The following is a 25,944-nucleotide window of genomic DNA, read 5'->3' on the forward strand; positions in this document are numbered from 1 at the left end:
CGTCTCTCACAGCCTCCCAACTTTCCCATCAAGCCCATTCTTCCTGAGTAACCTCTGCATATATTTGGGCTGGATTACTGATCTCTAGTCAACCATCAGCAGAGGGAGTTATTATGCTGGCACACTCGTTACAGGTCGTTGGACAGCAGTTTTACTTGCTTTATTTGCCAGTTCATTATTTGTTCTGCTTTTGCTGGACCCTTTGATTTGGGCTGGACAGAGCATTACAGCAATTTCCCTTGGAAATAGAATAGCTTCCAAGAGCATTTAGATTTCAGTTCCACTAGAAATATACTCTTTAGAAATATACATTTTAGAAATATACTCTTGCTGAGGTAAGGAACCTTCATTCTTTCCATAGTATACCCATTACATGATACTCTCCAAAAACTTACTTAGAATAAGAATAAACACTGATGATGTCCCCACCAGGCTGCTTGTGCTAACACAGTTAATTCTTCAAGGCTCGTAGAGGTTCTGCTTCAAGTACCTCTGGCTTTTTCACCACTGCATAGCCTACATATAATTTTCCATTCATGTAGCATAAAGATCTGTCAGTGATAAGGGTTAGATTTTTCTCTTTAAACTGATCCAGCAGATCTTCCTGTGTGCAGTTGGAGTGAAACACAGCCTTAGCACGATCATGACAGGGGCCATGATCATAAGGAGCAGACAGTACAGTTGCTGGATTCAAAACACTACATCTCTTTAAAATAACATTATTCTCATTTAAGATAATTAAATTATTTTAAAACATAGCGCTGTGCCGTTTGTGGGGACATTGCTTGCATAGCATGTTGCTTCAAAATCAGTTTTACTTCATGGGGGCATTCATGGTTGAGAGGCGAGCTGGGGGTGGTGCTCTGCTGCTCTCCGTGACCTTCGCCGCTCCCGAGGCTGCGTGACCGCGGAGTTTATCCCGCGCAGGACCCAGCTCCGCCCGGCGCTGAGCCACGGGGCGGCGGTGTGGCCACGCTCTGGAGGAGCGGCTGCGCCCAATGCTGCCTTGCTCTCACACTTAGAATTAAGGATCTGGAATAATTCAGCAATCCCAGTGCAGGAGCAGAAGCTCCTTTTATACTTAGGAAATCCTTTCCTCTTTCTGCATCCCACTGTATAGACACCACTGCCTCTGCCTTTGTAGCTTCTCCCCCAGTCAATATCGAGGATCTGCGGTATGATTACTGTGCCTAAAAATCCACACAGTATCTTTCAAGTCATCTTTAAACAAACTGAAGAATATAATTGGAGAGCTAGTGAGCTCTTGGGGCAGGAGGGTCCATGTTAGTTGTTGATTTTTCTACATAAATGCAAACAGAAGCTGGCTGCCTTCTGTTGCAGGAATGGTAAAACCTAATAGACCCTGGAGGAACCCCTACCCCGGAACAAGCCCCTCAGTTATACCTGTACCATCCACTACTCAATCCATAAATGCAGTCACTTAATTCTGGTCAGTGGTCTCTTGATTTCTTATTAGTTTTCACTCTTGCTGGGCTGGCCTTCTTCTGAAGTTAATTCATTCTCTTGGAATTGTCTTCTTCCTTCTTGTCCTTAACTTCTTCATTTCACTCACATCTTCTGGATTCTGCTAGTTCTGTGTTAGCAGCATTTGTTTTCTCAAAAAATTTGCTCTCTGTCAGCCCTTGCAGCCTAGAGCTTCAAGTGCTTGAGTTACTAGTGCTAAGTAATTAAAGCTAAATAAGTCTATTCAGAAAGAACAGTTAAATGTCTTCATGAATAAGGTATAAGGTGGAGTCACTGCTCTTTCTTATCAAGTTACTTCTAAGCTGGCCCAAGTGAAGCCATTTCCATCATTGCAGTTCTGAGATGACATCACAGTCTGGTTTTCTTGGCAAGTTTAAAAAATTATGAGAATTAATCTGCTGAAATATTTCTTACTAATTTTCTTTCTTTTCCTAGGTCTCAAAATCTCCTAAGTTCCAGCTGGGAAAAAAGTTTATTCTTGCACATATATGCATGTGTAAACATGATTGGAAATAATGTCCCTTGCACTGTTCTATCTCACCTAAATCCAAGCCAAAAATTGCAGCTTCCTTTAAGCCTTGAAACAGGATTCCTATTATTGTCTTACCTTTTCTCTTCCTATTTTCCATACAAGGACAACAAAAATTATGTTGATTTATTGGCAAAAAAAACAAAAAACAAAACAAAACAAAAAAAAAAAAAACAAAAACAAAAACAAAAACAAACAAAAAAAAAACAACAACAAAAAAAAACAGGAATGAAGACCTGATATTTGGGGTATAAAAACCCTAGGACAGGTTTATCAAGTTGAAAGGTAATGTTGTTTTCTTCTTTTCGAAATATGATCAGTGTGAGCACAAAAACAAACAATGAGTAAATTTATCAGTTTAATTAGAAAAAGGTACCACCCTTTCTGTACACAAAAGCACTTTTCTGCACCCAAAAGTCTTGGTGTTGCCCATAACCAGGGACAACTTCCTTCTTCAAATAAAGAAAATATTTGCAGTTTCCATTATATGACATTCACATTTTACTGCAATGCCTTGTTATTTAAAAACAAAACAAAACCAAATAACAAACCAAAACCCTAGACTGGGAAAGGTTTAGCTGTTGTATATAATTGGAAGCTGTCTGTTATTCCTCTATTTTAATTAAACTGTTCCTTACACAGATGGTGAAACCAGAACCCAGTTGATGATGAATTATGGCCTCCTGAGCTGAGTTATGGTGCAAGAGCAAACAGCCAGACACTGATTCCACTGCTGGGCAATCAATGCCATAAATTAACATTTCTGCTCCATGGTGTACTTACATTTTTGACCATTTTATATGCTATGAAAAGCAAGTCAGGCACTTGTAAATATGGCCCTGTTTCCCCAGCAGAGGATTAATGGACAGGGCACAGGTACACACAGGGCTGGTAAATGTGCCTTGCTCTACACAACAGTCAAAGCAGAGGAGTTAGCGAGGAAGCAGTTCAAGAAAAAATTTCTGTGACCTTGCAATTACTAGAACTTCATGTTCTTCTTCTCTGCTTTATTTTTAAACTATTAGCATAACTTTTCAGATGAGATAATGTGAAAAGTAAACACTCATTTAGAAAAATTTATTAAATATCTTAGAGTGTGTGGAGAGAACTAGATTTGAGTGACAGCTTTATAAGTAGTGCTTGCTAATTCCTGACAGCTGTCATTAGTTACTAATCCAGTACTATTAATACAGCCAGAACCACCAGCTGCAGACCAGGTTCCTGTATGCTTAAGAAGCACTGATCAAAAGGTTGTTCACACCCCCTAAGTCAGAACCTGTTTGGATGCCAAATCATTTGTCACTTTAAACCCCTGTTTGTTCAGCAGGCTGCATGGTGTCTAGGGGATAGACAGGTGTCTTCCTCTGTTAATATCTGGTGACTGGTGAATATCAGGCATTGTGTCTGTGTGCCCTTTACAGAAAAATTCCATGACCTTTTGTTGCCCTGTTCTTTAAAAAGTTTTAAAGTTCTTTTAAAAGTTTTCTATGCCTTCTGATGTTCACATATTTCTACTAGAGTTTCTCATGCACTGTCATGTAAATAATGATTGTTTTACATTCTTCTTTGTAAGAAGAGAGAATTGATAGACTGTTGGTTTGACCAGTGTGGTTGGAGAGGTAGCAATTTCTTCCTCCAACCCACTGTCACTTTTAGAATTCTATATATTGCAAAGTCAGAAATAAAAGTTGCTTTTTTAATCTTAGAAGTGTGCGTGAGTTATTTTGTGACGTAGTGCAACAACCTTTCAAATCTTTTCACAAGTTTTGAAAGAAACAATCAAATTCAAAAGGCTGCTGCTGTATGTAGTAAACAGGACTTCTCTCTGCTTTAGCCACTGGTTTTATCCATCCTGGCAAACTTGACAGCATATTTTTCCCTACCAAGCATGGAATTTAAACAAATTCCATTTTGTGTTGGATTATAAAGTGCATAGCACATTTCAAAAGTGGATATATTGAGAGGTGAAGCTGGTACAGTGATTAACTCCTGTACTAATTTCACACACAGGTCTTTTGTGGACATACTGTTTTGTCCCATGTACAAAACCTAACCAGAGTGATGCTGCTGCACAAGCAGTGGTTATCCTCTGTGTGGAATCCTTCCTCCTCCTTGCAAGAGGGAAATGAAATCCATTAAGATGAAAGGAAGAACCTTGCTCTCCTCTAAGTTCTGCTTCAGCATCTTGTATATCAAAGTCCCTCACCACTGGCTGTAGTTACCACCCACCTTTGTGCCTTGCTTCCCTGGGAGTTATCACTATAGAAATCCTTCTCTTTTTATATTTTTAGCCTTCCTTACATTTATCTGTTCAATTATTGCACTAAAACCAAATCTTGCCAAGTGTTGTTGCATTGCAGTGATGGAGAATATAAGGAGAGGTCCTGAGAGGTGATAAATATTCATAGCAAAAACATCTGTTATCTCTTGTTAATAAGATTTAAAACAAAAATTGCAATAGGACAGTGCTGTTTAAATTTAAGCAACTGCAGCAGGGAATTCCTACTCCAGGTGATGTATTTTCCTTCAGTGTCTCTCTCTTTCAAGCTCTGTACCTGTCTGTCAGCTCATCTCTGAAAAGAGTCTCTTCCTTAGCCCTTTTTCCAGTATGCAGGAGCATGCTAAGAGAGGCTTGGCCTTTCTCCTGTTAATCCAGCACTAAGGCAATAGCTATTTATATCTCCAGAACCTCCCACATTTTATCTCCTGGACAGCTGGCACACCTTGAAACGCTGACTGCTGTTTCCATCATCCTCCCACCAGCAATGGCTGTGTTTGTGCTGGTGGCTGCTGCCCTCTGCCAGCACACACCTGTGCCTCCCACAGCAGCGAGAACCAAAATGGGGCAGGACTTGGGACAGACCAAAGTATTGACAGAAAAAGAGAAAGGAGAGATTTTCAGAGGACAGTTGAGTCTGTTTCAGATCTACAGCATGGCTTCACCAGCCACAGCTGTAGTACAAGTAGGAGAGTTTCCTGGAGTCTTGCTGATTTCTTGAGTGCCTTTGCTCACATTCTGTCTCATTTTCTGCATCTGTTCATTGTTCCTTGTGTCAAGCAGGAGATCCTCTGGGCAGTTTGTTAGGCAGAGCTGCAGCCTGGTCTGGAGGTGCAGCCGCAGCAGTGCTCAGCTTAGCACATTACTCACCGTGGAAGGATGAAATCAGCTGCTCTGCCCATAAACACTGCAGTCGGCCTGGGCTGTCTGGTGCTTTTTTCTGACACACTGAAAGCATCACGTGGCAATAAAGGTGTCTCAAGCTGCTGCATGTACCAGCTTTGGCATGCTCTTTAGGTTTCCATCAAAACATCAGCACTGTTTGCAGTTTTACTTGGTAGGTGACTCTCTGTTTCTGCCTGTGTCAGGCAGTGCTCATCGATGGCTTCTCTGGCCAGGTCGCAGGCCTGCCTGGGCCACTCTCCTGTCTCCTGCAGGAGGCAGCAGGCTCCATATTTCAGAGTGTACTGATCCTCTGCAAGCCTCAAAGGACTGTTCTGTAATCATTAAACTTTTTTTGTGTGTTCTGAAGCCATACAGACGTGATGTCAGATAAAATGCTCTATTCTATTCGATTGGAAAAAGAACATAGAACTCTGATGTCTTGTTTTAACAGTAAAAAGTAAAATTCAGGCTAAATTAAATTGATGGATTGGGGGTGGTGAATTATTCAGGGCTGGTTTTTGGGTTTTTTGGTTTTGTTTGTTTTATTCCCTGTGTTGTGGAGTATGATTACCTTTTAGGTGAAAATGTAGGATCACAAAATTGCTGGGGTTGAAAGGGACCTTAGACATCATCTAGTTCCTGCCCTCCTGCCATAGGCAGGGACACTTTCCACTAGACCAGCACCTAAAGGGCCCTACAAGAAATTTTAGATTAGCTACTAGGAAGAAATTCTTTCCTATGGGAATGGCGAGGCACAGGCACAGAGAAATTGTGGATGTCCCATCGCTGGAAATGTTCAAGGCCAGATTGGACAGGGCTTTGAGCAACCTGTTCTAATGGATGAGTCCTTGCCCGTGGCAGAGGGGCTGGAAGAAGATGATCTTTACGGTCTCTCCTGACCCAAACTGTTCCATAAGTCTATGAACTAAGTGGCCAGCATTCATCCCTGGTGTTTAATGTCACAATGGCCGCGTGTCTATGGACGCAGTAGAGCTTGTGCTCCTGTCTCGGCTGTGTCTTCACGCAGCCAAGCGCACCAGCGCGCCGCCAGCTCGCTCCGACCCCCGCCCTGCTCGGCGGCAGCGGCCGCTGGGTGGCGCCGCTGCGCCGGGAAAGCAGGCGGGGCCCGGGCCGGGCCTGCGCCTCCCCTGCCGCGGGGCGCGGCCTGGGCCTGTGCGGCCAAAGCCGCTGAGGGGCTGGGGCCGGCCCCGCTGCGAGCCACCAGCGTCATTCCCTCTGCTTCCTTAGCCTCTGAGAGAGGTGTCCTTGGCCAGGTTTAAGTATTTGTAAATCTTCCTGCTTTCGGTTCACGAGTGAAATGAGGAGCATTGGGTATTTGCACTGACCGTTTTAGCTGGCCCAAGTCTGCCAATTTTTGGTAACTCGTTTGTCTCAGCAACAATGAAGAAGCAGACTACACTTTAACCTCATATAAATGCTCAGAATAATTCAGCCTTTTTGTTCTTGTGCCCTCACGTTGATCTGGTTATGTTTAGTCCTGGGGATGACGATGTTGTTCTTTATGTCCTGAAGGAAGGCTGAAGGAAACTGGAAAACATCTGAGCCAGACAGCGGTGTGAAGCAAGCAGATGTGGGTCCGACAGCAAGGACTGGCATTTTGTTATCAGATGGATAAACCTGGTTACTGTCCCAAAGCTGTGGAGACACAGCCACTCTGGACTGTTTTCCCCATCTGCCTCCTACCTGAAACAAAGACTGTTTAACTCTTCTCACTTCTGTTCATAAATAGTCTCAGCAGACACTTCTTGTGGGTTTCCCTTTTGGAAGTCTCACTCAGATGCTTCAGTCATTGGTACTCTGTAGACTCCTGGTCGTGGTGCTCTCTCAGTCTGAGCCCAGCTCCCCGTTTGAACTGGTTAGCTGTGTGTAGATCCTTGCGGGGCAGCAGCAGGGCCATGGGAATCTGGGTGCGTGCAATGGGGTGCAGTGGGGCAATCCACAGGCCTGACCCAGAGGTGACATTGCTACCCTCTGTTTGGCTTCCCCTGCGAGGCTGGAGCAGCTAAATCCCAATTTGCTCAAGTGTGTAATGACCTGGGCTAGATTAAATCATGTTCCTGCAGTGGGCAATGATGAGCATCTGAAGGCAGGAGTCTTGATGGGAGCTGGAAGAAGGTGGTGGGGAACTGTAGGTGAGGAGCACCTGGTTGCCACTGCCCAGCACCCAGAGCTGCCTGGGGCCAGTGCAATTCCATTGCATTTTACACTGCACAGGTTAAACAAAGGTGCAAAGAGGAGGAACGAGACATTTCTGAGTTTTGTTCATTTAATTGTCAGAGCTCCTGATTTCCACTAGAGGAATAATGCCACGGTGGAATGGGCATGGGCACCATTCTGTTTTTGCAGGTCTGTCACAGAAAGAAAGACCACAGCAGCTCCAAAAATTTGGCTTTCTTATAGAAAAAGAACTTAGTGTGGCCTAAAAAAAAATAAATAAGAAAATTTTAAAATTTATGTGGCAGTTTACAGTTTTAATTCCAAGCATTTTGGTAGAAGAGGGAAAGCCAGGGAAAATGTTGCTGAAATAGAATGCTTCATTCAGTGGAAAATTCTGATTTAATTTCTGAAAACATGAAAGACTGCAGTCAAAACAGGAGCTGTCATGCTGCTGAAAAGTCACATTTTACATTTGCAACTGTCATTCTTGTCTGAAGGCTGAGATCCTGAGGGGACCCCTCAGTTTCCTTTTCCTGGGAGGCGCTGGCCTTGCTACTTGCCAGAGGCAGGGCAATCCTGGCCTATAGGAGAGCTGAAGGATACAGAGAGCAAAGCACAGCTCTAGTCTATAGATCCCACGACTTTCGTTTTACAGGTGTTTACATAGCTGTTATAGTATCTCAGGGTCAGTTTCATTTTCTCAAACCCCACCGTTTCAGAAAGTCCTGTTTACATTCAGAAGTATTTTCAGCATTAGCAGTGCCTGTTAACAGTTAATGAGTTAATGAAATTCACTCCAGGACTGGTGCACAAACAGCCTTTTCCATGTGCCTGATGCTTTGTCCTCTCTTCTGCACAATGATAAACATGAGAGACCTCACAAAGCAATTTTGGGTGAGGACACTCCAAGTAAAGAGAAGGGGGCAGGAGAAGGACAGAGGCAGCCAGGCAGTGTGGGAAGCATGCAGTTCATTTTGAGTCTTATTTTTTAAGTCCTAATTAAGCTGATCACATAAGATGTGGTGCCCACCCTGATAAATGAAATCTTGCAGAGCACCGTGGCACTACTTGTCCCTTCCCAACAAATCACGCTGTCCCTCAGCTGACTGAACTGGACAGAGTTACTGGGGTCAGGTTTCATATGCACGAACTGTTCTTCAATCATATGTCTTAACACATCAGCAACAGGAACACCTGCCTTCCTCAGGTCTTTAAACACATTCTTATTTTCTTCTTTATTTTACTGTACAACTTAATTTGCAGCTGGTTGATCTCCTGACTTGGTCCTGGTTGGTTGTACAGACATTTGTTATATAGGGGATATCTTTTAAAGGTTTCTAAGCTGTGAACTGAGCTTGATAATTCCTACTTATCAAATAATATCAGCTTCCAAATACTATTGAACTGACCCTTTGCCACCAAGGGAAAATCCATATCCTTCTCCAAATGAGCACAGGTTTCAGTGATTTTATTTGGGGTTTTCTTTGTCTCAGTGCAAACCATAGCAGTATTGGTTCGTTCTGGTCTTTGGCCATACAGCAGCACTATATGTAGTAAATATGGTATCATAAAATCCTTCAAAAATCTGAAGTGTGGAACTTAACAGAACTGGGGGGGACTGAGTCAGGTTGAGGGAGGTGACTCTCCCTCTCTGCTCCATTCTCTTGAGACCCTACCTGGAGTACTGCAACCAGCTCTGGGGCCCCCAACATCAGAAGGACATAGACCTGTGGGAGCAAGTCCAGAAGAGGGACGCAAAGCTGATCAAGAGGGCTGGAGCACCTCTCCCTGTGAAGACAGGCTAAGAGAGTTCAGGCTGAGGGTTTTTCAGCCTGGAGAAGATAAGAGTACAGTGAGACCTTACAGCACCTTCCAGTACCTAAAGGAGCTCAAGAAAGCTGGAAGGGAGCTTTTTACAAGGACATGTAGGGATAGGACAATGGCTTTAAACTGAAAGAGGTCAGGATTAGATTAGATATAGAGCAGAAATTCAACCCTATGAGGCTGGTGAGGCTTTGAAACAGGTTGCTCAGAGAAGCTGTGGATGCCCCATCCCTGGAAGTGTTCAAGGCCAGGTTGGATGGGACTTTGAGCAACCTGGTGAAGTGGAAAGTGTCCCTGCCTATGGCACAGGGAGTTAAAACTAGATTATATTTAAGGTCCCTTCCAACTCATTCTGTTTCATTCCATTTCATTCTATTAATTAACTGCTACATTACACTTTTTTGAAAGAAGCAATTGCTATTCATTCAATGGACTGACTGGACATGGTACAATTGGAGAAAAGGTGTTACTTTCATCCTCTGTGTGATCAGAAGAAATTTCATTCCATATCATTCAGTGCAGTCCAGTGGGCAGCCCAGGTTCACCCAGCCCACTATCCCAGGCTTTAGATGAAGAGCCATCTTTACCACACCCTGCTGGAGAGCATGGGGGGACCAGAGCCAAGCCTCTCACCACAACTGCCTGCCCAGGTCCCTGTCATCAGGCTGAGAGGCCAAATGACATCTCATGGCAGTACCTGGGCAAAGCAAGGTGGAGGCAGTCACAAGCTCTGCTTCTGCAGCTACCCAGGGAGCAGCTGGGGATTCACAAGGTGAGAGGGGAGCAGAATCTGCAGCACAGTGGTGGGACATTTTGGAGAGCATGTGTGAATCTGCACTCTGCTCTGGACACAGATTCACACCTGTCAGCTGAGGCACCTGTTCAAGCTCTTACCACCACTTGCCTACCTGTCCTAATAGTTGGCATCTTTGGCATCAGTACCACTCTTTGTTGAGTTTGGCAATAAGCATGGAGCACAAACTGCTCTCAGCTGCTGTCTCAGGGTTTTCACTAGCTGGGGATAATTTTTTGTGACTCAAGGAGGGCTGGTCTTGACAAGTGGTTTGATGCCAGAGTTATTAAAGCTGATGCTACCTTTGGACTGAGACGAAAGACAAGGGGTTTGATGCTAGATCTGAAAGAACTCTGCTGCCTGAGTGCCTCCAGCTTCATCTGCTGGTGAATCACTTAGGAGTGTCTAATTCCATGACTCTTTGGAAACAAAACTTCACCAACCAGCTCTTCTGTTTAGAATGGTGTGAGAGAGAACTCAAGGGCTTGGTTCCCTGCAGCCTGGTGCAAAGCAGTGTCAGATGCTTCCTTTCCAATTTGGTAGGGTTTTCTAGCAAACTTGCCCTAGTGTAGACATCTGGCAGCTTACAGGAAAACTGAATGGAACATACTGTTATGCTGCTGGTAAGGTGTTCACCAGGCATAAGTCAGTAGAGCCCCTGTGTTTCATAGGGAGTGATCGGGGTTTTGCATCTTTCCCTTTCTTGTTCCTCTATTGTTATCCACATCTTCTGGCCCTGAAGAGCCTCTGGTCCTGCTGCCCTCCTCTCTCTTTCCCCCTTGAGCTGAGGAGCCCCCCAGAGTGGGAGTGTCATCAAGCAGGGAGTGTAAGAAGGAGGATGAGCAAATGAGAATTGCACCCCACTCTCCTTTTGTGGCTTCTGGTGCTCTTGGAGCTACTGAGTTGTGTCAGCCTTTGAATAATGAACTGGGAAGGGCACTGTGTGTGCTGGGGGAGAGGGGTGAGGGCTGGTTTCAGCACAGCCTTATTCAACTCCAGGTTCAGGGGAAGTTTCAAGGGAAAAGTGTAAATCCAATGGGCAAAGTGAGCTAGTAAGGAGCTAGTGTGGGGAAACAAAGAGGCCAAATCCTCTGAACCCCACTGGCCTCAGCCTGAAAAGATTCTGAAGTACCATGATATGGTATTGACACTGTGAGTAATTCCAGTAACACCTTATTTTTCCCAGAGAAGAAGGAATTAAAATGAGGGGTCCTGCACTAATTTCAAAGTGGATGCCCTGAATCAGAGTGCATTAGTCCCACTGATTCTCATCATGATCAGTGTAATGTCAATATTTTCTATTACTTGTGTGTTTCCATCCTGCAGCAGTTAAATCTACTTTTACCAAGTTGGATATGCAGGGAAAAGAACTTAAAAGACCATTAGAAGAAGAACTAGTTAAGAAAATCAGTTAGCCTAATGCTGATGTTCTCAATTTTAAAAGCAGCAGTACATAGTGCCATGTGGATGCTTTTGACTTTTTCCTCACCACATTGTATTATTCCATCACTACTCACTGGTAACTTGTTTTGTGCCTTCTTTGTAACATCTTGCACAGAGTCTGGTCTTCAACACCAAGTGCTAACATTCTGGATTCATCTGTCTGTGTCACTAAGTGTATGATATGAATTTTTTCAGAAGTAAATTCTAGTGATGAATAGGAGTACTCTGCAGGAAACCATAATTTCTCCAATTATCCTCCTAATCTACAGGATTGGAGTTACAGTTCTGGTCTCCTCAGCCTGTGCCTTCACCATACTATTGTCATAGGGCTGTGCTGTCCCTTGCAGGCACATGCTGTAGCCCAGAATGCAGGCAGAATGGATCACAGGAAATGAAGGAGTCTCTTTATATACACTATTAACTAGTCCTGGCCAGTACTGGGACTATTTATTGTTATTAGCATATCCTACCTTTAGGATTTATTGCCCTTGCTATGAAATGCATGCACAGTCCATAATCTGAGATTTGAGGTCATAAAGCTGAACTGCTTTCCTCCTTCCTCTATTTTTGCAAGGTAAAATAATTGGTCGTGTCTCAATAGGGCCAGGATTTCAACTGAAGATTGAGAGACCCGATGCAAGGTTCAGAGTAAGACCCAAAGGGGTAACATCTTGGGAACTGTCTGGATGCTATTCTTTGCCCTTTCCTCTGACCAAGCACATCTCCATGTCTCTGTTATCTCTCTGTTAAGACAGGATTATTCTGCTAAACCCCTTTAATACAGGGCTTTGGAAAAGGCTGGAGAAAACTCTTGAAATCTGATGGAAAAATCATGGTATTTCTCACTTTCTAGAAATGTCCATATATAGCTAAACTTAGGCAGTCTCCAAGTGGATTTATTTATTCTAGCACGTTGCATGCTCTGTGGCTTTCTCTAACACTACTCCACTCCCCAGGTTTACATTCCCAGGGGCTGAATCCTGAAAAATCCGTTTTGAAGAACATGTTGTAACACATCTCAGCCAAAAAGTACAAGTCTCCCTGTCCTGGCTTTATGGCATATCTGTTGTCAGATCACCTCAAAGGAGATGAATCCACCAGCATTGTTAGTGTTGCAGACTGGCAGCAAGATGAGATTCATAATGTGCTTTGTGCAATGTGCACACCACACATGCACAGGTGCATGTGCTGCTGGTGATATGCAACCCTTTTTAGCACATTTCCCCCAGTATTTCTGTTGTCTAATGTATCTATTAATTTTCAGAGAAAAAGCGAGAGCTGGAGAAATACTGCTCTTTGTGAGGAAATTGAAGCATGGCATTATGTCACCTTTTCCCAGTCTCTTCGTAGCTTTGCTGGTAGAGCAGAGAGACAGTTTGGAGCCCCTTGTTCCTGGCTGTTTGTACTCATGCTGTCATCAGCAATGCTGCTGATCTGAGGGTTACTGCAGTTGCCAGAGTGCTTTGGTGGGCAGGGCAATTCCCCAGAGGTTTAGCTGACATGGGGGTGTGTGTAGTCCTTATGAAGGAGTGCCACAGACGTGCCATACTCAAAGTTTGTTATTTATCTGCCTCATGTTGAGGCTTGATGGAAATCCCACCTCCTTGCCAGGGCTACTTATGGTGGGTGTCTGACAGCAGCCTGACTTTCTCTTGGTTCTGCCCCAGCACAAAAGCCCTGTGTGAATTTCTGCCCCCTGCAGAGAGTTGAGGATTGCCAAGTTCCCAGAAAAGGCCATTCTTCCCATGCTGACAGAGCAGGGCTTCAGCCCAGTACAGATCCCTTTAGGAGATCCTCCCTTTCTTCTGGCAGCTGGCCAATGCCACTTCTGCTTTTGTCCCTGTCCCCGTTTCCTCCCTGTGACTCTGGCTGGCCTTGTGCAACCTGCTCACCTGCTGTCATAATGATCTTTCTCCTGGGTGGTGTGCAGCTCCAGCTCTCTTTTTTTTTTTCCACAAGATGCTGCCTTTCTGGAGTGGGAAAGCCCACTCCTCAGCACCTGGATCAAGAGAGCAGTGAGCTGACCCACTCTTGTGCCTCTCACTTGCAGAGCGACTGTTGGCTCTAGCAGCTTCCAGTTACCAAATGGCTTTCTCAGTGACTCCAAGAGTCTTTGCAAATTTGCCAATCCCGCTCTGGGGCTGGGCAGGGACAAGCATAGGCTGGGCTGCTCCACAAACACCAGGGCAGTGGAGGGCAGGGCTGCACAGGACGGTGCAGCTCTGTCCTTCTGGCAGGACCAGCTCCTTCTCTCACTGTCAATACCAAAATGAATCTTGAGCAGCTCTGGCATCAGCAGTCAGCCATTGCTGAGCAGAAAGGTCAGTGATGAGATTAGTGCCACCCAGACACAGCCCATGCCCAGTGGGCACCACTGGAGATTCCCTGGGACCTGGCTTGGAGTATTGATCGGATCCAGGGTGATAATATGAGGAGATGGGCTTTTTTGGGCTGCTTTCTCTCCCAGCAAGCACATAGTTTCTCAATTTATCCCAATTCAAATAATAAATAAGGATGATTGATTGAACAAAAATATAATGAATATTCTTTTAATCATAGAAATCAGCCTCAGTAGCAACATTTTGTAAACATATGTTCAAAATAGGCTTCAGTCATCATGTTTGTGTATCACCCTGGCCTGGATTGCACTTGGCCTCCTTCCCGCAACCCACTTGATATCCATGAGAGATTCCAACTGTGCAGTGGCCACTGACACCACTCATTTGACAAAAGGGATTTTTTTTCTTCCCTGTTCAAATGAGGGTGATATATTTTATATTTATGGTTAGCAATAGCTGAAGAAATGCTCCCCTGTTCAGCTGTTACATGTGAGTCTAAAGAATTCTTGTAAGAAGAAGAAATTCAGCGCCACGAAGCATTTGATTTTTAGGTGGTGTGACTTGACCTAAATACCACCTTATAAACCATAAATAACCTGCTTAATAACATTACAAATTTTGTGGTATCATGTTCCCATGGCGTAGCTTCAGGGTCATGCTATTTTTGTGGTCATGGTATTTTTGTGATCATCTGACAGGATGACTAAATTCTTTGTCAAGATCTGGTTTGTAGGTGAGTCTTGTGTTTCCTGATGGTTCCCAAACATTCCAAATAATTGGTAAAGGACAGAGAGAAATTAAACACAAAGTGGATAAAGGTGCCACCTACCATCTGTCACATACACATTATGGCCTTTTCATGGCACGGTAGGAGCCAAATCCTGCTGATATACAGATTTCTTCCTGCAGGATTCTCATGGACCTCCCAGGAAATGACTGCACTTTACAAAGTCCGCAAAGGACCAGGTCCTCTGCATAACAACCTAATCTCACTTGAGGAGTGCATCTAGTAGTGGGAAGTGATTCAAGGTGACTGATTAGGAGCACTTGTGTCTCAGCTCTCAGTTTGCTCCCCTCTACCGCATCTGAAGGTCATCTCAGAACAGTGAAGAATTCCAAAAATGGAAATGGGGTGTGATTTGTGCTTGCAAGTTTTTAAATGTGGGAGTTTCACATTTTCAGGTGCAACTGCGGGTTTCCCTGCTACTTTGAAGAGGCTTGAGATAGACTCCTGAGGAAAAAAAACACATTGTTTTCTTTCCCACCCCCACCTGAACAGGGGGAATGCTGCTTAACCTGCTGAGTCCAAAGCATGAGCTAGATTGAGAGGTGAGAAAATTATGTTAAGTGCCTGTGCTTGTGAAAGTCTGACAAAAGGAAACAACTGTGTTGTACTCATAGAATGTGAAAGGTAAGAAATCAAGGCAGGTGAAGTGATTTCATGTCAAAATTTTGTCAGGGAAGTGAGTGGGACTTCATACCTCTCCTACTGAGGGATTTAAACTTCTAATCTTAGGGAACTTAATTTCTCTAAGACGTGGTGATAAGGACAGAAGGAAGGAAAACTATCCCCCAAGTAAAGTATTGCTCCATCAATAGAGAATTAATACAGTGGGACTCAATAGTGATCCAACAAGGAAATCAATCCATTGTGAGACTTCACACCAATGAGTGAAATGGGTTTTTAAGAAAAGCTGTTTGGTTTGGATTTGGGCTTGGTTTTTGTAGGTTGGAGGTTTTTTTGTTGTTTTGGGGTTTTTTAATGTCTGCATGAGTACTTCGTGTCCTTTAAATAGGCCACTCCTTCAAACAGACTTGACCTGACAGTGAAAACAAGCCAGTGACTTTTCTTAGCTCAAGATCTAAATGTTGCCAAGAGATAAACTATTTATAAGCTTAACACCTGACTAGGTGCTAAATAGCTGTGGCTGATATAGCTTTTGGTGCAAAATTATCACTCCAGATTAAGACTGGACTGGACACCCAAAGACCTGGAATGCTAGAAAGGATTCAGGTAGGATTTAAGATGCATTTAAAAAGGTGTATTTAATGTATCTTCTCTAAGGTTGTGTAATTCAGCAGGATTATGGAGTTTGATAATGATAGACAGGTCTTTTACCTGTAGGTAAACAACACAACAGGGAATTTATTTGAAAGAAAATCACCTGTTTAAATACAGCATTAAACCACAAATGGATTTATCTACACCCAAAGAGCCTTCTGCAAGCTGGATCTGTGTTTAACAGACTCTACTGGATGGTGGCCCCCTCATTCTAACATAAATATTCCCCTGACCTCAGTATATTTGTTATAAAAGCAAGAGAAAAAAAAATATCAAAGCTTGTTGGACTGATTTGCTTTCTTGGAGAAGCTGACAGAGCATAGTTGACCTTAGACATGGTGGGGAAGGGGCCAGGGAGCAGGACTCTTTTCATTTTATAGTGTAATAAAAGTTTCAACATAGTACAACCATCTTGTTTGGGGCTACAGAGGTCACAACCAATTTACTGAAAAACACTGAGCAATAAAACAGTCTGGTGCCTCTTCTACTGCAGCTCTAATCCCCTAATAAAGAAGTGGAAATAATCAGACTGTGTCATTCACAAAAGGGCAGAAGTAGAATTTCAAGGCTGTCTCCCATCCACATTGTTCCCATGCAAGCATGTGCTCCAGAGTCATTTTAGGGCAAGATTCAGTCACCTGGAGCAAGGGAAACCAACCATAGTCAAAACCCAAGTCCTGGGGCCTGAGGATGTGCCTGTATGGTCTGAGAAAACTGCTGAGCAAGGCCATATATAGGTTGCAATTTGTCCAGGCAGTTTTCTTCAGGTTGGCCTTACTTGAGTTTGCATGGTTGTGTGGAGCCAGGAGAAAAACAGAACTAACAGCCAACAATGGAAATGGGAAACAAGGGGGTCAGGAGGCTCAGGATGCTTACAGTCACTTTGAGTCCAGTCTTTGCTTGCAGAGACAATGTGGTGTAGCCATCCAAGCACCACTGGCCGCTTCTGCAGGCTCAACAGACCTGCTGCCTGTGGTAAATGGTTGGAGTTGCAGGTCTAAGAGCTCCCTGTGCAAGAGGCATGCTTTAGAGCCCACCTTCAAAAGCAAGAAATGAACCAGGCACTTTGTGAATCCTTTCAGCAACTTCATGTCATCTTGGTCCAACCCGGTTCCTGAGTGGACACCATCAATGAATAGTGGTGATGCTGCTGAGCTGCACTATGCAGTCCTGACTTGCTTTCTTCCCAAGCACAGTTGTATTGGTAAGATGAAGAATTCTGCCCCTTGTGCTGGTATCAGCTGGAGGAGTTTATTCTCCTAGTGCCCAGCCATGAGGCAATGCAGATCCCAGGGTCAAACTGGGCTGCTGCTGTCGTTGAAGGGATCTCTCTCACCCTCTACCAGCCTCTGGCCGTGCTGCCCTGGCACAGAGGCTCAGCCCATGGAATGGGTCTGGCTGGCTCTCTGCTGTTCCTGCCATCAGCTGCCAAGTGCAGCCCAGCACAGCCCTGCACAGCTGATTGTTGGTAACCAGACCCAGCTCAGGAGCAAACTGAGCACTGCCAGTTGTTGTTATTACAGTAAAGGAGACAGCAGGTGCCTTAGAGTAACACTATCAGGCAATTTGTCACTGTTTTTCAGCAGGAAATCCTTCATATACTTTGTATTTAGCAATTTTCCTCTCTAGCTGTTGCAGCCTGCAAAGAAAATGGAGAAACACACACGACAATTCTAGAAGAGTTGGTTCAAACAGTAAGAATGAAAGGTGTTGTCAAAGGGACCTTTTGGTGTCAAAGGAGCTTTTAATCCTGTTATGCCTCATGCAGAGAATTCCTATGATCTTGAAGGAGTATATAAAACAACTATCCTTTGAGGGGGAAATCCAGCAGTTCTGACAGTTCAGCCTCCCAGTGGTCTCCTGAAAAATAAAAAGAATTTTAATAACCATAATAATAATAGCAAGCATTAATGTCCTGTGGTACTAGACATTTATGAGATCTACTCCCAAATGCTGCATGCAGTGTGCCCAAAAGGCTGCCTTGGACCACACAGGTGCAGTAGGGAGATCTGAGCAGAGCAGGGGAGCAGAGAGCCTGGCTGGAACAAGAGGAACTTGGCTGGCTCACCGCTACTGAGAAAATATCCCAGAGTGGATACCAGTGCTTTCTATAAATAGAGCAAGGGCATAACATCAGGGAGAATGGAGAGCCAGCTGAGCTAAAGGATAGAGTTGGCAGCAAAAGAAATAAAGGACCATGAGACAATTAAAAAGAACCTTGTAAACAGTGGAAAGAAGTTTTGAACAATATATTACTGGGTGTAACAGGAGCTGGGGCTAGAGCCATGTTGGACACCATCTCTTTGCATCCTGTCCTTGCAAGCTACAGCCTCTTGAAAGCCCTCTAATGCTGGGTGTACCTAAATCACTTAGCAGTCTCCCACAGGCATCAGGAGCCTTTGGGGAGCTACAGGCCCTGTGTCACCAGATGCCCAGCACTGCTCAGGATGAGCAGCTTCATTCATTGCTCGTTCCTGAGCCCCATCAAAGGTGGTTGATCACCAGCTGTTATGCGGGGGTTAAACCTGGAGGGCTTCTCATTATGGTTAAGAGCCACTGTATTTAAATCATTACTAGAGGAGGGGGAGAGAGTGGTCCATCACCCACATATTTAAGGCAGCTGTTGATAAATAGGCTAGATAACAGAGGTTAATCCCTGCTGACTGCAGAAGGAACCTGAGCTCCTGAATTTCAAGCCCCCTTTTGCTTTAAATCAGCATTTGTCTTGTCCAGCTCAGCTGTTCTAGAAGCTCCTTAATGTATTTCACCCAAATTTCCTTGCTCCTTTTTAATGGGTCTCATTGCATTCTGAATGAGGATTGTGCCTAATGTTTATTTACAACAGGGGACAGGACCTAAAGATGCAATGAGTCCTTTTAGTACCTTGCTCCTATTACCAATACTGTAGCATTGTGTTGATTTATTTTATTAACAGAACAGATGAAACAACAGACATGCAGGAGGTCAAGTGAGATGGTCAGAGGCAGCCCTGTGTTACAGTCTGATATTGTGGCAGAGTGAGCTTAGACCTACCTGCTTCTCAATTTTCAAGCTCTGCCACCAGTTTATTTTTCTCTCCCTCTGTCATTTCATTAAATTCTGTTTCTGCTTGGTAGTTTGTGCTGCCTCATTTCCTTTTCCCACTGTTAGTCTTTGAAAAACTTATGAAAATAAAAGCTTGCTTCTGGCACAAGAGAAACTAAATGCTGCATTTAAAAGGTGAATGAGGCCCCATCTTTTCTTTAGGTGATATTCCTAGTTACAGAGTTTCTGTTGAGACATCCTTATTTAATTCTTTGGCCAAGTCATAAGTTCAGTGATGCTAATACAAATTAAAAGGGAATCAGTTGCACTTGTTGGTGTTATAATCAGGTTAGTTAGAAGAGAAGAGGGCAGGATGCATCTGCTTGTCTCTAGTACATTTGTCCTGAGCATACTCAATGCAGTGATGGCTTGAAAAGATCTTCAAACAATTTTGAATTGATAACAGGGAAGTTTAATATTCTGATTTTTATATAGATTAATTCATTTCAGAAGCAATTACAGGGCTTGGAAAATTTTATGAAGCAAGGTAGTTTCAGGTTTTTTTGTTATTTCAACATATCTTGTATGTTCAATATTAACTGGAAATGTAATATGAAATCTGATGTATTTTATTAGATTTTGTTTTTAAATAAAAATTACACTGCATATTTGGAAACAGATCAAGAATTTGCTTCTGGAATCACGCCTTACATGAAAAATACCAGCTTGCAGTGGCAAGATTTTTTTTCCTACTACAGATTAGCTCAATTGGTCAGAATATAGTGCTAAATAATGGCAAGGTTTTGGATTCTATATAGGCCATTCACTTAAGAGTTGGACTTGATGACCTTTGTGGGTCTTTTCCAACTCAGAATATTCTGTGATTCTTGATTCTGTGATCCTGATAATAGCAATGGTATGTGGTGCATTGTCATGGCCTACAACCACACAGCTCTGCCTGGTACTGCATGATAGCAAGGATGAGGAAGGGTTGTGTTGAGACAAAGAAAAGAGTCTCTTCTGTTGCTCTGGCATCAGCAGTTTCTGTGCCAAAGGGGTTTTGGTCTGAGTGTTTACAGAGATGACTCGACTTTGAGATGTTCTCCATATAAAATGCATGGGTGTTTTCATAAAAATATATATCCATATGGGCAGGGCTCCTTATGAGGATGAAGTGGACTAAGTAGAGACTGAGGAAATATAAAACACACTTGTCCAGCTTCCTGACAAGTTGGTGCATTATATTTTAGGATTGCACACAGGGGCCAGGCAAATACATGACATCATATTGCACAATGGAGAAAGGTGAGGTTTCCAACAGGAGGATTCAACACAGAAATTACCAACATGACAACCTTTGTATTCTACTTTGCTTTAACATTGCTGTTGAACTTCAAAGATTTGAAAATTTTTAAATCTGCGAGCCCAGGTCCTGATAGGCAAGATTGGCATGTATTTATTAGTATAATTTAATGTGATGGTCTTTGGAATGGAGCTTTTGGTATGGATGGATGCTAAACAGCTCATGAAGATTTTTTTCAAATGAAATGTTTGTCCTAACCACCTCTGCAGAGATTTATTCAATGGACGTAATGGTTGGAATATCTGAGAAAGCACCTGGTCTCATAGGGCTTACAAAAAAAAAAAAAAAAAAAAAAAGAGACATGGGCCCAGCTACAGATTTTGCACTGGGCGTAGAATGTGTTCCAGGATTAGTGCTGTACAAAATGTTTTAGGTGATCTTATGCGTTTCATGCTTTTCATAGTTATAAAGTTTGGCAGTCTGGAGTGGTTTATTACTGGGGATGAGTGTCTTTGAAGGCAAACTGCAAGACAATGGTCTTGAAATGTGCAAAACTAATGGGCATGTCTGGTATGTTGCTGATTCTTTTGGAGAGATATTCTGTTGGAAAGAACTGCTGCCAACATGTAGGAAGGACTGTGCCTCTTGAACCTTTTGCAGCATATTGAGAAGGCTGATGGACAAGTCAGCTCAATGTAAGCAGCGAGGGTTGTGCAGCAGCTTAGAGCAGATCAATGCATGTTTGCCACAGCTCTGTGCTGTGTAAATAGATACCACAGTAGTGGGCACGCTGTGGCTGAGGGATGGATTAGATGGACTCAATGCATGAGCAGCAGCTGCACATACTCAGTTTCCCAGGTCTGCCCTAAGCTTATTTGGGGCCGAGTTAACCAATTGTGCGCATATGTGTCCTATTATGCATGATGTTGCTCTCTCTTTTCATTTTTATTGACTCCATATTATTTTCTATAAATTCTGATTTTGCAGTGATGATCACCTCACTGTCCTCTGCAATCTCCCTTCCCCTGTTGCAAACCAGATTCAACTTCAGTCAGTGCCTACTGATATAATTCCAGTTTGCTTTTATGTTCTGGGATGCCACTCATAAATGTACAACACTGGGTATACAGATAGAGGTTTTTGTGTGTACATGAAAGTCACTACTCAATAATTCTGATGAGCAGAAAGGGGCTGCAGGGAGCCACATTCCTGGCCACAGCCACAGACCCTGCTCCCCCAGCAGCCTTAGCCATGGCCAGGCAGATGTGGTGATCACAAACCTAAAGGCCTACCCTGGCAAATATTTCTTCTGCATGCCACTATGCAGAGACCTGCCAAGTCATGCTAACACCCTTATCTGGGAAAATGTCCCTTCCTTGCTGAGTGTAAGACCTTGGGAGAATTTTCAGCCTGAAAGCTTCTAAATCAACTGCAAAAAATGCAATATAACCCAAGGATATGCAATATAGTTCTGAGGATAGCTTCAAAATACAAATGCTGCAAATAGAATTGGAGGGCTGGGATAAGATTTCTTTGATCTTTCAGAAGGTGTTTGGCTTTCTTGATGCTGTCCATTTTTCACACGGTTCCATTACATGAAACCGTTCCATGCATCTCTGGTGCAATTGTGCATATTTACCGCAGCATGTGCAGAGGTACATGAATTTTATCTATTTTTTTTTTAATCCTCCTCCCAGTGGATGATGTCTCAGCAGTATTTTGTTTAATTTGCATGGCAAAGTGTGTTTTTCCTGTATGAAACAAGCAAGAGGTGCAGAGGCCCATGCTTTTATCTGGTTTGCGCCATCTTAGTTATCTGCAGTAGTAGCTTTATTTTGATGTAATTTCATTTGGTTCTCTGATAATATGCATACTGTGCTGCTAACCTTTCTGATGATCTTTTCCTAAGGAGATTTAGCCAGTACAGAATTCTGATCTGTGCACTCAAGGTGGTAGAGAAACAGAAACGTATATTCCCTACAATAAACTCTTTTTCCTGATTACTGCAATTCACCCTAACCACCTGCAGAATGCACACCTGTTTTTTATATTGCATTGATGCCTGGCTCAGAGAGTGGTAGACTCAGGTCCTTTCCAGATGTATTTGCAATTGTGGATGTCAATAAATTACCCTGAACCATATGGGATCAGCAAAGACATTTTTAATCACCTCAAAAGTGCTTGAAGTATTTTTCCCTGTTTTTATTCAACATAGGATATTGATCTAGAGCTCAAAAAGGAGAAATTCATACTGCAAGTCAGTGTGCATCATTTGTGTGTTGTTATTTCACAGATCTGAGGCACAGTTTTAAAAATCTCTTGATGGAACATCTGCCTCTCCCTGAAGTGATTGTTGTGCTCCTAGGCCTGAGCACCACTTACTTTGGAAGCAAGTACAGTTCCATTAAAATAATCAGGAAGGTACTGATTTATAGTACCTAGGGATCTGCCTGTTCTTTACAAAAATAAATGCAAAAATGCATGTTCTCTGCCCTTGTTTGTCAGTTTCCCAGCAAGGATAGATGGAAATTTTCTGGAAGTACGGTTTTAGCTATATGAACAATTTCTTTATAGGAAGAAAGCTGGAGAAAGCCCATATCTTCCGCATTATTTTCCCCAGCTATTCTCTTGCCACACTAATTTGTACCTGTAATAGATATCTCAGGTAAATGACTTCAGTCTTTACCCAAGTGCAGCAGATTTGTAGTAAAATATCTGTTCATATGCACAAATAAATATGAAGACAGAGTCCTTATTCATATGTCTCCTGACAGAGGGTCAGCAGAGACAATAATAGTTTTTCATAAATAACAAAATGTAATTATCCTAGGGAAAAAAAGTTTGGGGATGCCTGGTTGTTGTATTATTTCTTCACATATTTGTGTGTTATTTCTAGTGTATTATGCGACCTTCAGGGGTTTTGGCTGATGGCTTTGTCCTCACTTACTCCAATGTGACTCCATCAGCTTCCCTGGTACTGAACCAATTGTCCTGGGGTGACTTTATGACTTTATACCTGAGCATACCACTAAACAAATATTACTTTCCATGCTTTGTTACACAGATGTGATGCAGAGCAGAAACAAACTGATCCTCAGGCCAAACATGTGGTATGGATTGCAATTACAAAGATCAGTAATGAGGATAACACCCATCACTTACTCCAGTGGTTTCTGGTAAATCCCCCTTTATCCTCCTCTGTAAAAAATAAAAATACTGTTAAACACTCCACTCCTCTTCATATCCTAAGCAGTTAACCAGTAACCACAGATGTTTAATAGAACTGGTGAACATTTACACTATCAATCACTTTTTTTTTGAGATAGGAAGGAGTGTTTTGGTTCTTGTCAGACACAAATTTGTCTCAAGCTTTGCTGATGCCATGTGCTGCCACAGTGAGTCTGCCGGCACGTTTATTAAGAGCTGCTGCCTGAAAAAGTGAAGTCTGCGTGCATGTATGAGGTTTTGGACTTTTTTCTTTCCTTTGGCTATGTTTTAAAGTTAACCACAGTTTCCTGTGCAACCTGACCTTCGTGTTTCCAGCATACCCCAGTGTCATTTCCATGTGACTCAGATCTGGGCTGGTGTTTGCAGCCTGGCTTTCCCCTCCAGCCTGACCCACAGTGCCAGCATGCACCAGGGAGTGAGGTCCCTGCTCCTGGTATTCCAACCAGGAGGTTGGTAGGAACAACCTCTTGTAGGTCTTCACTGGTACACAGCAAGAGGTTGTCAGAAGTTTGACAACAGTAGCACAGGAATGTGCTATTTGAGCCTCTGGGACCTGTTGTTTCAAAATGTCACGGAGATAAATAATTTAGCAAGATTCGTACCTGGGTTTGGTGTTATATGAAAACAAGACAATTAAGGAGTAAATAATCAAAAAATATTTGTAAAGGTTGCAAAGTGCCAAGTTTTGAAGATTTAAACCAGTCATCATGAACTGGCAGGATGTCTCCATGGGGAGCTATTTATCCTGACCAAAGTTTCTTGCAAGTGCAAGTACCACTGTTAGGGTCAGCCTATAGGATCCACTTAAGCTGACCACTGGCCTGATTGATTTTTAGGTGCTAAGCTATAGAAAATAAGATTATGTCAGAGGTTAAGCCATGACACATAATAGTGACCACAACTGATGTGACAGACATGATGTACAATTGCAGCAGAGAAAGCAAAACCATTTTCATGAAAAATAGAACATGCCAACCAAGAAATGACTCAGTCTTTGCAGCATTTCAGAGAAAATATCTTTGACATGCTGCATGCACTCATTTCATTCATATATACTGTGAATAGTTTAAGACACCTTATCTTATCTCACAATCTCAGGTCAAAAGGAAATCACTCATTAAAGGAAAAAATTATGAACATGATTGGAGCACTTTTGAAATGTGCTGTGCTGGCATGCCTGTGCTTTGGTATCCAGAGAGCCAGCACAAAGTAGATGGATACCTTTCCCTACATTGATATGGTGTTCTTCCTTGCTCTGGTCCCAAAGGACTGTCCCACCTGAGCATGAGAGTTTTGGCTGAGGAGACCAGACAGTACCCACTGCAGCCCGGGATGTGACAGATCATCCTGTCTCCAGACTGAGCCTGCACAGGCTCCCATCAGGTCCTGGGGAGCTGCCAGGTACCATCCCACTCCGTTTGGGCTGGACCACCTTTAGTCTCATGACCCAGGGTATTGTCTCTATCCCAGTTGTAGTGCCTTGAAACAAAACTCTCTCCCTGCTCAGCTACCACAGGCACTCCCCCAGTGCCTGCTCAGCAGCCCTGCATGCTGCCCGGGTGCTCTCAGTGCACCCTGAGTGCTCTCAGTGCACCCTGACACCCAGCTGATTTGCACAGCTGGGCCTCAGCATTTGAAGGTCAGCAGCATTCAGCATTTTGTCTCATCCTGGTGACCTGCCCCCTGCCAGGCTGGAGCTGGGGCTCTATAAGGATGTTTCCTCAGCAGGGAGCCATAGAGGCTGCCAGCTCCTGGAACCGGAGGAGAATTTGGCAGCACTGGCCATCACCCATGCATGGCTGAGGCACCTGCAGCCCCACCAAACAAGGCCTGGTGAAAACACCCTAACCTGTCCTTAGCAGCAGGGTGGGTCTAGATAAATGCCAAAGAACAGAAGTGCAGCTGCAGCTCAAGTACTGAAAATACATTCTGCTTATTGTTACAGCTCAGTGACATCAAAGCATCTTGGCTGAAGCTCAGCTCTTTACTCCAGCCCTCATCTGTGCTTTTATGCTGTTCTCATCTTATCTATAAAGGTGTTAAACAGATTTTCCATCTCACTTTGTGGTTTTGACACTTGTAAAACAGGCGTGGTTTTTCCTTGAGCTGTGATCTCCAAACACAGCTCAAGGAGGATGATGCTTAGTTTGGAGATCTGGGTCTACCTGACTCAGCCACATTGACTGGTGTTGCATAGCCCTATTGTAGCTTGTATGTAGCAAAATACTTTTTTACTGTGAAAGTATCTGTCCTCTTTTAGTCTTAAGGTGGGAGTTTTAACAGCCATTTAAGTCTGTTCTTAAGGAATGAGCGATCTCTCACTTCAGTGGCAAAGAAACTCTTCACAACTTCACTCTAATTTACTCATTCACATCAATTTTGAAGATTATCTGGACTGTCATACTTATATTACAATGAAACAACAATTACTACTTGATTAAAAAAAAGCTAAGCAAGAACAGAAACAGAAAAATATTTTTTCTTTTTGCTTTTAGTAATATCTCTTTCCAGAATATACTTGTGACTCTTACTATTGCACTTTCTGCTTACCAGCTCAGTAGACAGAGTACAGG

The 25,944-nt window shown here is 43.3% G+C and overlaps 1 long non-coding RNA gene across 1 annotated transcript; it reads left to right on the forward strand.

Moving 5' to 3' along the window:
• The first annotated feature begins 6,264 nt into the window (after positions 1-6,264).
• On the forward strand, positions 6,265-6,939 carry LOC128789949 (uncharacterized). Its single transcript, XR_008431586.1, has 2 exons — positions 6,265-6,451; positions 6,711-6,939. It is a non-coding gene; the product is annotated as an uncharacterized LOC128789949 (long non-coding RNA).
• Positions 6,940-25,944: the final 19,005 nt, after the last annotated feature.

This window comes from Vidua chalybeata, chromosome 6 (genome assembly GCF_026979565.1).
Source record: "Vidua chalybeata isolate OUT-0048 chromosome 6, bVidCha1 merged haplotype, whole genome shotgun sequence".
NCBI classification, from domain to species: Eukaryota; Metazoa; Chordata; class Aves; order Passeriformes; family Viduidae; genus Vidua; species Vidua chalybeata.